A 12,151-nucleotide genomic window follows, 5' to 3' on the forward strand; every position below is an offset into this window, starting at 1 on the left:
GTTGTGGTCCCATGCAGTGTGGGGAAGATGAAAGAAGGTTAAAATTTGTAATGTGACATTTTTGTCATGAGTAACCAGTTTTTCCTGGTGTATCATCTTATAGAAATAAAGCAAATGCTTACATTTACATTTAGATTCAAAATTGGAAGGCATGTTGATTCTGAGTCTAGCTTTTGTAAAAGTGCTAGCGTAGTTGTGGTCATAAAGGTTTCAAAACTGATGATACTCTCTTAGATACTATTAGATTTCTTTCTCTTTACATTGTCCACAGCCTGTCAAATCTAGGGCAAGAAAGAATGGGAGATCAAAGAGCTTCTGGTTAGTGTTCATTATCCTCTATTCTGCAGTCATAAAACTGCCATGTATCATCTGTGTTTTCTCTGCCTGTTACCAAGGTACCTGTATCAGAAATGTGTGTCCTTTAACATTTGAGTTTTTCTTGATTATCATACCTTATTGTCATTGTGCCTATGAAAATTCAAAATTCTATCATTTTATCCCAGTGCTCTTGAGTACCTGTGTTAAAAGTAGTAAATCTGTTGGGACTTAGGAAAAAGCACATCTTCTGTCTTCAAGGGACTGAAAATCCGTATTGGAGAAAAATAGCATTAGCAAGAAAAAGAAACACTCATAAGGTATTTTGTGATGTTGTAGTGTCTTGGTGTCTGATTGGATGATTCAGCCTGAAATATCAAGTTGAAAGAAAAAGAAATCACCATATTCCTGGGAAATAACAAACTTTTATGAAGCAGGTAGAATTAGTTCAGCCTGAATGGAGAGGAGTGGCGAGTACAAATACAAGGAAGGAGGAATGTATTCCCGCAGGCTCAGGTCTCAGGCAAGCATGAGGATGATTGTAATAGTTAGCACTACTAGTGATGCTGGGAAAGATTGAAGGCAAAAGGATAAGAGGGCGGCCGAGACTGAAAGCAGACTGATTCCTCACCAGCTCATGCCCTTTGTTTCCTTGTGACAGCCATGAAATCCTGCAGTCAGAAATTAGAACTTGGACTAGATCCCAGATCTTCTGGCTCATAATTTTATGCTTTTTACCAGTTTTGTATTGAATCAGTAAAGGGTTGTGAATTTTTGTTGTTATTATTTTGTTTTTTTTAACACCAAAAAACATTTTGTATTGGGATATAGCTGATTAACAATGTTGTGATAGTTTCAGGTGAACAGTGAAGGGACTCAGTCAAACAAGTACTTTAATTGAAGAATACTGTTGATGAAAATGACCCTTAGAGGCCTGGCCATAATACAAGTTAGCTTGGAATGGGAAGAATTCACAGATAAGCCAACTACTTATGGGTCTTTCGTTGTGACATACCCTTTTATAGTAAGAATTTTTAAACTTTATTGGATTTTTTTTTAATTATAAAATAACAACCTATTGGAATAATTCAAAAAGAATAAGGAAATACACAGAAAAAGTTAATATTCTTCCCTTGAAGCCCCAGTCAGTTAAGTTTCCTTTCCTTCCAAGGCAATCAATGCAAGTGATTGTACTGTTCCATAATTTTCTTTATATTTATAAAATCATATCAAAATATACACATATGTGTAAAGAAGATGTTTTTAATTTTTTGTGTCAATTGAATTATGTCATTATTTTGCATTTTGCTTTCTATCCCCACTTAGTATGTTTCAGACATTCCCATAGGTCATTGCAGATAGATTTTACTCACACTTTTAATGGCTTCATATATCCCGTTATACATACACACATACACATATAAATTTTCTTTCATTCATTTTCCCCTCTTCTGCCCCTACCTCACCCCCTGTTGTTTCTGGGTTTTGTTGTGGAGGGTTTTTTGCAACCAGAAGCAGTGCTGCAGTACACAGCTAAGTGCATTTATTCGTAGACGCTGGAGCTTTTGCTTCTTTAGCACAGGTTCCCCCAAAGTTACATACCAAAGAGTATTTATTTTTAAACTTTTTTATTGAAGTATAACATAAATACAAATAGTTTGGAAAAAGGAAAATTGCTTGTTTATAGTTTTTGTTAAATTCAGTTCAATTCAGTTGCTCAGTCATGTCTGACTCTTTGCGACCCCATGAACTGTAGCACGCCAGGCCTCCCTGTCCATCACCAACTCCCAGAGTCCACCCAAACCCATGTCCATCGAGTCAGTGATGCCATCCAACCATCTCATCCTCTGTCGTCCCCTTCTCCTCCTGCCCTCAATCTTTCCTAGCATCAGAGTCTTTTCGAATGAGTCAGCTCTTTGCATCAGGTGGCCAAAATATTGAAGTTTCAGCTACAAGATCAGTCCTTCCAATGAATATTCAGGACTGATCTCCTTTAGAACTGACTGGTTGGATCTTCTTGCAGTCCAAGGGACTCTCAAGAGTCTTCTCCAACACCACAGTTCAAAAGCATCAATTCTTCGGTGCTCAGCTTTCTTTATAGCCCAACTCTGACATCCATACATGACCACTGGAAAAACCGTAGCCTTGACTAGACGGACCTTTGTTGACAAAGTAATGTCTCTGCTTTTTAATATGCTGTCTAGGTTGGTCATAACTTTCCTTCCATGGAGTAAGTGTCTTTTAATTTCATGGCTGCAATCACCATCTTCAGTGATTTTGGAGCCCCCAAAATAAAGTCAGCCACTGTTTCCCCATCTGTTTGCCGTGAAGTTATGGGACTAGATGCCATGATCTTATTTTTCTGAGTGTTGAGCTTTAAGCCAACTTTTTCACTCTCCTCTTTCACTTTTATCAAGATGCTCTTTAGTTCTTCGCTTTCTGCCATAAGGGTGGTGTTATCTGCATATCTGAGGTTATTGATATTTCTCCTGACAATCTTGATTCCAGCTTGTGCTTCATCCAGCCCAGCATTTCTCAGAATGTACTCTGCATATAAGTTAAATATAAATTAATGATTTAAATACTCTCATAATGTTTAATTTTAAGCTACCACATTAGTGTATATTTCATTGTATATCAGCAAAGTGAACATACCTAACTCTCTGGTCAATAAATGTAATTGTACCTTTCTTCCTTAAAGATGACCACTGTCCTAACTTCTAACATCATAGCTAACTTACTTTTGAGGTTTGTTTTATTTAACAGTGATTTGTTTTACTTAAGGTTGGCAGTGGGACTATTCATAAATTTCTAATACAAACCAAATACAAAAATCAAACAGCCATAAAAATAATGAAAACCTAAATATGAAAAGCTAATCTCTTAGTAGAAAAAGAAGGCTATCTTCATGAACTTTGGGTGAAAATTTCTTCAGCAAGATGCAAAATAAATATAAAGGAGGAAAATATCAAATATGACTGTTAAAATGTATAACCCTTGGTGCAGAAATTGATGCTATAAATAAAATAAAAAGGTAAAGCCACAGCCTGGGAGAATATATCTGAAATGCATATAGCTGCCAAAATGTTAGAATCCAGAGCTGAAGGGGAAAAAAGCAAATCAGTAAGGAAAAAAAAAAAGCCCAATATAAAAAATGGACAGTTCATAGAAATGAAATCCATTGGCTCATAAACTTAAAAGATACTCAGTGTTATTCATTATTAGTAACAAGAAATGACAAGATACAGTTCTGTGCAAGTCACATCCATGAGAGTGAGGGTAAAAAGCAAAGATGAGCATGATCACTTTGGAGAGTAATTAGACAACAGTGGTGAAGATGTTCATTTGCTGTTCCCCAGTAATTTCACTTCTTGGTGTATATCCCAGAGAAATTCCCATTTGTGCACAAGGAATCATATATTAGAATGTTTATGTATTGATTTTAATAGTGAACAATAGGAAGCAACCATAATAAGCCTAAAGAAGACAGAAGAATATACTACAGTTTATTTTAAAAAATAATTAGGCACACGAGGGAAAAAGACAGCATGAATGAGAACCAACAACAAGCAAATGCCCTATGCTGGGCTCCAGATTCTGGTTTTATCAGGCACAGATGTTAAATGAATTTGCTTACATTAAAGGTGATAGATTTGACGATTTCAGTAGAGAAAAAGTATAAAAAGGACTGAACAGAATTTCCAAAACTGAATATTAAAATTAAGAAGACAGTAAGTAAGAGGGTTTAATAGCAGATGAGACACAGCTGAAGAAAAGAATTATGAACTAGAAGGTAAGTGTACAGAATCCATATTGAAGCACTGAGACCCCCAAAAAGAAAATTAACAAGAGGTTAAAAGATGATAAAAGATCTCCTACAATCCCCAAGCATGGCTTTTTTTAAAAAGGCTGAAAGAAAGCTAGTAAAGCTAATTATAGGAAGAAAAACATATTAAAAAGAAACAATAATTTGTCTGCAAGTTTCTTAGGACACAAAAGTCACCATATACAAAAGAAAATGTTGGTAAATCAAACTACATTAAAATTAGCATTTTTCATGAAAAGATGTCACCATTAAGTAAAAATGCAAGCCACATGTTAGGAGAAGATAATTGCAGCATAGAAATCCAATAAAGGACACACCAATTGAGAAAGTAGCATTGACATATATACACCATGTGTGAAACAGCTGACACAGGGAGCCCAGCCTGATGACCCGGGGGGTGAGGAGGGGGTTGGCAGAGGGAGGCGCATGAAGGATATATGCACAGACAGTTATGACTGATTTGTGTTGCATGCAGAAACCAACACAGGATCGTAAAACAGTTTTCCTCCAATAATTAAAAAAGTATTGAAAAAACTTACATTAATAAGAAAATAGCTTAATTTTTAAATAGACCAAAATCTTAAATATTTCACCAGAGAGGTTATCCAAATGACCAATAAATATGAAAAAAAATAATTGGATAAAACCATGCGGTAATACCAGATTGCTAAATTTACCAGATGTTTGCAAATAGGTGAAGCAACCAGAGCTGTCAAACAGGGCCAGTAGGAATGTAAATCGTAACAGTCACTTTGGAAAAGCGCGTTTAGCATCATCTACAAAACCTGGAGGTGTTTTTTTGTTTTTTGTTTTTTTCACTTTGGAAAAGAGTTTAGCATCATCTACAAAACCTGGAGGTGTTTTTTTTTTTTTTTTTTCCCCCACTTTGGAAAAGAGTTTAGCATCATCTACAAAACCTGGAGGTGTTTGTTGTTTGTTTGTTTGTTTGTTTTTGCTATAACCAGTATTTCCATTCTTAAGAATATATGCACCAGATAAACATACATTTCTGATGAGCCAGGAAGCATATGAAAATGTTTGTCATTATTCATAATGAATAAAAACTTGAAACTGCCCATAAACAGTAAAATGGATGAATTGTTGCCTGTTCGCACTAGGACAGTCAAACCAAACTATAACTGAGTGCACATGGCTGTAACAAGAAAAAGCTTTAGAAGAAGAAGCCAGACCCGAGAGTATATGTTATATTGTTTGTTTATTTAAAGTTCAAAAACAAATGCGGGATTTGGAAATGCATATCGGGATGGTAAAACAAAGAAAAGCAAGTAAGTGATTATTATAAAAATCAGGATAATGGGATTAACTGTGAAGGCTGGAAAGTGGTAGTGCTTTGAAAGCATTTAAGTGAAGCTCTGGGAGGCTTCAGTGTTCTTAAAGCTAAACTTTGAAAAGAAGAAGAGCAAGCAATAGAGTGAAAAAAAATTTTAAACACTCAGGGCCCTTAACTTGGATATTTAGTTTCTTAGAAATGAAAGATGAAGGTACATATATCAAGATACTAAGTTTTAGCAAACTTGAGTGATGACTCCTTGAGTGTGTGCTCTTTTATTTTATACCTTATAAAGGAAGAAGTGGAGTTAAGCTGATAATTTTCAGATGGCATCCATGAGCAGTGTTGTCCAAAATTGAAATGACAGTGTATGTTTCACTAAGGCCAGCTTAAGCAGATTTTTTTGCTTTAAGTTTTGGCTTCCTGTTATAATGCTTCTTGTGAAATCAAACAAGAAGGATTTGCTCTGTGCAACATTTTCCAGTCCTTCTTGACCACAAGTGCTACTTGTTTTGTTTTGTTTTGTTTTTAACATAATTGTTAGTTTGAGAAACAGTTCCTCCAACAGAATGAGAGAAAATGAAGAGTGAATTTAAAAATTAAGATATTACCCAGGGGGGTATTCTTTTTCTATCCATTATATTCATTCAGTTATTTCAGTAACTTCACTTTCATTATCTGTATGTTTTACTGAGACACATCTGCAGGTCAAATTGTAAGATCTTTGGCCTGGTTCATAGTCCTAAGAATGTGTAGACTCATGCCACTTGCATGGATTATCATGAATTTGAAGTATTGGAATCTAGTTATAATTGCCCACACAGCCATGTTTCTAAATAATAGTAGTAAAGAGTAGTAGGAATCATAGCAGTATTTTGGGAGGATGTGTCACATCTAACTGATACAATCCTCACAATCATTTTATTATTCCTATTTTAAAACATTTTGTGGAAGTTGGAAAATTGCCTGAATAGGGATTTTATACATACGGAGGTTTCCAGTGTTAAATGATAGAACCCTAGTTCGAACAAGAGCCAGTGAAAGTGTTAGTCACTCAGTCGTGTCTTGACACTCTGAAACCCCATGAACGGTAGTCCGCCATGCTTCTCTGTTCATGGAATTTCCCAAGCAAGAATATTGAAGTGGGTTGCCATTTCCGCCTCCAGAAAATCTTCCCCACCCAGGGATCAAAACCGGCTTGCCTGCATGTCAGGTGGATTCTTTACCATTGAGCTACCAGGGAAGAATTGGACTATAAAGTCTGAGTGCCAAAGAATTGATGCTTTTGAACTGTGGTGCTGGAGAAGACTCTTGAGAGTCCCTTGGCGGACACGGAGATCAAACCAGTCTATCATAAAGGAAATCAACCCTGAATATTTATTGGAAGGGCTGATGCTAAAGGTGAAGCTCCAATACTTTGGCCACCTGATGTGAAGAGCCAAATCATTAGAAAAGGCCCTGATGCTGGGAAAGATTGAAGGCAGGACAAGAAGGCAGTGACAGAGGGTGAGGTGGTTGGATGGCATCCATGACTCAATGCACATGAGTTTGAGCAAACTCTGGCAGATGGTGAAGGACAAGGAAGCCTGGTGTGCTGCAGTCCATGGGATCATAAAGAGTTAGACACAACTTAGCTACTAAACAACAAGCTCAGAGACTTAGATCTCTGATTTTAAAGTCTCCAGGTTGATTTTTTTTCTGACCTCGGGCAATAAATGGAGACATTTTTGCTAATGGCTACTAGCATGTTAGTGCATAAAGGCCCAGGATGCTCCTGAACATCCTACAGTACACAAGACAGCCACCTACAACAAAGGGTTGTCCAACCCAAAACATTCCTAGTGTCAAGGATGAGAAACTTGGTCTAGATTGTTGAGATTTTAAGATTTAAGAGAATACTTATTGTCATTGTTCAGAACAAGGTTGTTTTGTTTTTGTTTTGTTGACCGCACTGCATAGCTTGTTGGGGTCTCAGTTCCCTGACCAGGGATCGAACCCCCACCCTCAGCAGTGAAAGTGTGGAGTCCTAACCACTGGACTGGGAGGGAATTTCCTCAGAGCAGTTTTTAAACCTTTTTTCTGCCTCTTTGTCATTCACTTTGATCACACACCTCCATAAGTCACTTTGCAGTTCTTGCCTAGGGGAGGGCTTGAGAATACAGTTGTGTGTCAGTTTTCCTTGGCATTCTAAGGGGTGGTAGGTAGGCTTTCTGCAAAGGAATTCTTTAGATTTACAGAGGAAATTGATATAATAGTTTTGGCTTTACCAACTGGCTCCGCGTATCAGCTGGTAAAGAATCCGCCTGCAGTGTGGGAGACCTAGGTTCAATCCCTGGGTTGGGAAGATCCCCTGGAGAAGGGAAAGGCTACCCACTCCAGTGTTCTGGCCTGGAGAATTCCATGGACTTTATAGTCCATGGGGTCACAAAGAGTCAGATACAGCTGAGCAACTTTCCCTTCACTTCACACCATATTTATTGTGTACACAGACACACTTGTTTAGATTTCTGTGCAGCTACCTACCTTTGCCAGGCTCTGCTAAGTGGAACCTCTGGCACATAAGACTTAAAGACATCATAAGAGGTAGTAACCTGGGCCTCTAGAGTATGCTGCTGCTGCTTCTGGTACAAGTAGGAATGACCGCAAAGATCTGCAAGACCTCCTTCCCAAACTGTAGCCTGCCAGGCTTCTCTGTCCTTGGAATTTTCCAGGCAAGACTACTGGTGTGAGTTGCCATTATCTCCTTCAGGGGATATTCCCATCCCAGGGATGGAACCCTGGTCTCCTGCACTGCAGTCGGGTTCTTTACCATCTAAGCCACCAGGGAAGCCCCCTTCACAGACTACAGGGCATTTAACTAGAACTCAGTGCTTCTCTTAGGAGGAGGAGAACATCTGAAAGTGAAAATGAAAGTGAAGTCACTCATCGTGTCCCACTCTTTGTAACTCCATGGACTGTAGCCTACCAGGCTTCTCTGTCCATGGGATTTTCCAGGCAAGAGTGCTGGAGTGGGTTGCCATTTCATTCCAGGGGATCTTCCTGACCCAGGGATCGAACCTGGGTCTCCCACATTGCAGGCAGATGTTTTACCCTCTGAGCCACCAGGGAAGCCCCGAGGACATCTGAGTTGAGTGGCAAGCAAAGAAGGGCAAACACTAGAAATTGCTATCCTGTATCTAAATCTATGCTTAAATAAAATTTTAAATTGGATTATTAGTTCTATCTATTGCACTGTTTCATTTTAATCAAAATTTAAAGAAAATCCCCAACTCGGAACTCCTTTTGAGCCTAAGTTCCTAAGAGTGGGGCACTGCTAAATTCCTAGCACCTGAAATGGTTTCTGGTGCATAATAGACCCTCAGACATTGTTTTGAGTGAATGAATAAATGCATGAATGAAAGTATAACTTGAGTTTATTTTGCACCTTAAGACCATGCTTTTGTTACTTTTAATCTCTGCTGTGGCAGGCATGCAGACCTCAGCTGTAAAGAATGGCACTGTGGGTAAATTTTTGCATTTTGTGTCCTGTTATACCAGATCCGAGACTTTTAATGTTGCCACTTTAATGTGCCACTGAAGGGAAGATTGATGAGAAATGGCTTACCCTTTCATAACTTGACCACTCCCTTTTCAGTCTTGTGGACATCCCTAAGTGCTGTATACCTCTTCGAATGTATCTAATAGAACACATTTTGGTAGATATGTTTATCGTACATACAGGTCATGTTAAGTTCATTTTTAGTTGGGAATTTACTAAGGTCAGGACATCACCACTGATAAATGATAGTATATCACTGTAGACCCAGGCGTTACCGCTGAACAATTGATTTATTGCTCTTCACTTCACGTTTTAGAGTTAGTTTGGGCATACCACTTGTTTATATTATACTCGTCATTCCAGATGCTTTACTGCAGACCAGAACATGCTTTAAGCAAAATAGCTACTGGGCCATGGATTACCACTAGCATCTTTATGTTCTGGGACAGTCTTGAAAATCCTGAGCATGCTAATAAGCAAGGCCAGGACTTGTCCTTCTGTTTTCTAGTCTCCTGTTGGACTTAACTAATATACAACTGACAGCCCTTGGTGATTTTCAGGGAGTTTGATCCTTTTAAGGAGAAGAAGTATTTACTGTCCATACTAACAAATGCATTAGCAGTACAAATCCTGTTGCTTGAAGAAAATGGCTACCTGACACTGACAGCATTCATATCCGAGGTTGCTGGCTAGCGGCATGTGGCCAGGTCTCACTGCTATGAGATGGGCACCGTTAGTTTACAGTAGTGCAGTGGCACGTGATTAAATTAAAAGGTAGGTGCCCTCCAGCAAATCTAGCTTACCAAGCAGTCTTGGTATAAAATATTCCCCATTGACTCCCTCACTTTCTAAGGAATCATCTCCCGAACAACCCATCTGAAGCACTTAGCATCTTAGTTTTAATTCTAGACTACTGTTTAATGAAGTTATAGTTGTCTGAGAGAGAGCATCTTCTCACTGTGGCATGTCACCTTTCATTTTTGGTATTATCCACGATCACATCTTCAAGCATCTACCTCTTCTCCTGTTAGGAACTGAATGTTTATCTCTCCCCCAATTCGTAGGTTGAAGCCCAACTCTCTGTGTGATGGTGTTAGGAGATGGGGCCTTTGAGAGGTAATTAGCTTTAGTTGAGGTCATAAGGGTGGATCTCCCATGATGGAAATTAGTGCCTTTAATAAACAGAAAGAGGTACTAGAATTTCTTTTCCACCACATGAGGATAGAGGAGAAGGCAGATGTCTGCACAGCAGACATCCGAAGAAGAGGGTCCTTCTTCACCAGGAACCAGATCCACCTGCACCTTGATCTTGGACTTTCCGACCTCCAGAACTGTGAGAAATAAACATCCGTTGTTTAAGCCGCCCAGTCTGTGGTGTTCCCTTATAGCAGCCCTAGCGGGCTAAGACATCCACTCCTCGTGTTCTCACTATAACCAATTTTACTGAGTCTCCTGACCAGTCAGGTGTCCCCTGACAACACAAGTCAGCTTAATACCACCATAATTTTGTGATTCTGTTGAATTTAACATCTCTTAAGAAGAAGAAGATTACCGTGCATCACAGTTCTCAGGCCGTATCCCCCCTGGCCTATTTCCATATTTCCACAGCCCCTGTTAACCAAAACAAGTCTTTAGGGTGTTGTGTAGCCAGACCTTCATTCATTTAGAGACAAATGTGCTTGCAGGTCTGTGGTCATTCTGCTGATTGTTCCATTTTAATACTTTCCGTGTGGACATATCTAACAAGCATATACAACAGTCACAGGTTCTTTATGTCCTGTACATGTTAACTGTTGCGTGACCACCATTTTGGGATAGCAGATACTCTCTTGCCTTTTGTGGTTCTCTCCCTAATTGCTTTATGAACTAATTAAACACTTCCTTTGATGTTCATGTTTTTACAATATAGGTTTCTCTTAAATTTTACTAATAAACATATCAATGCAGCTCCAAATTTAAATATAGCTCTATTAGTTTATAGAATTCTTAGCTATGTTCTGGGCACTATTACTTGTTTTACTTAGACTGTCTCATTTAATCTTTCAAACAGTCCTACGAGATAGATGTTATCTCCATTTTAGAAAGAAATAGAAGTTCAAAGAAGCTAGGTGATTTGGCCAAGGTCACATGGCTGAGCTGGGATTATGACTGTCTCCACAGCTTCAGCTGCTTCATGGTGTCCCTCAGTCTGTAATCACGGGAGTGCATCCTTTTGCTGATGAAGGGATTAAGGCTTAATGAGGTAGCTTGCTCACATTTACATACTGATGAGGTGTAGAGCTGGGATTCAAACCCTGATTTTATAGCTCAGGATTCCAGTGCTCTTTCACTTTGAGTGTTTCAAATAAGCCAGGTAAACATTATTTTCTGTGACTTAGAGCACTTCCAACAAACCTATTGCATTGGATGCCTAAAGCTGCGCTCGGGTTAGACACAGGGATTGTGCCTCCCTTGTTTGGATGATGAATGAATTTGGGTTAAAAGAATTGCCTTCATTTAAAATCAAGCAAAAAGAAAATCATGTAAGCAAATCTTTTCAGTATAGCCTTCTCTACATAAAAGGTATAAAAAGCAAATCCTTCAATACATTTTGTGTAGGGAAATTCTCCCTTGCTTTATGTCATTTCTACTTGTTCCTTCCTGTAAATAAAACACACAACTTGTATTTATTTGACCTTTCTGACTCATTTTAGTTCTGGTCCCTCTCACTAAGACAGTGGTTTGAATGTTCATATTATCCACATTTTTCCCATCTTCTACATAGTAAATCCATAATTCAGGGAAAATCTTTTTAAGGCCGATAAATTGTGCCCAGATGATTTTTATCCTATCAGTCTATAATGTCTTTAGTGTTTATATAGACAGTGGTGAATATGCTAAGAAGTTGGCAAAAACCTCTTGATGTTGTTTATTTGAGTTCCTGTACAGTAGCAAATTTAATGTAACTGCTGAATTTTAGAACCTTTGCTTTGTTCTGGAACCTAACATCATGCCAGGTGCTCTATTACATAGAACCTCTCAGATATGCTACTTTATATTCTGGGTTGTAGATAGTGAAAGATCGAGTCTACTTTTGGCTTCTGCTTTGAAAACCCTTTGCCCTCATGTTTCGTTTCTTTAAGGCTAATTAAGTGCCTGCTCTTGGAACTTCCCTGGTGGTCCAGCCCTCTGTGCTCCCAAT

General features: G+C 38.6%; 1 protein-coding gene across 5 annotated transcripts in view; it reads left to right on the plus strand.

The window, feature by feature from the left end:
* The window catches only part of EIF4G3 (eukaryotic translation initiation factor 4 gamma 3), a 177,506-nt gene that overhangs the window by 114,471 nt on the left and 50,884 nt on the right, over positions 1-12,151 (plus strand). The window lies entirely within an intron of this gene.

The sequence above is a fragment of the Capricornis sumatraensis genome, chromosome 3 (assembly GCF_032405125.1).
Source record: "Capricornis sumatraensis isolate serow.1 chromosome 3, serow.2, whole genome shotgun sequence".
Taxonomy (NCBI): domain Eukaryota; kingdom Metazoa; phylum Chordata; class Mammalia; order Artiodactyla; family Bovidae; genus Capricornis; species Capricornis sumatraensis.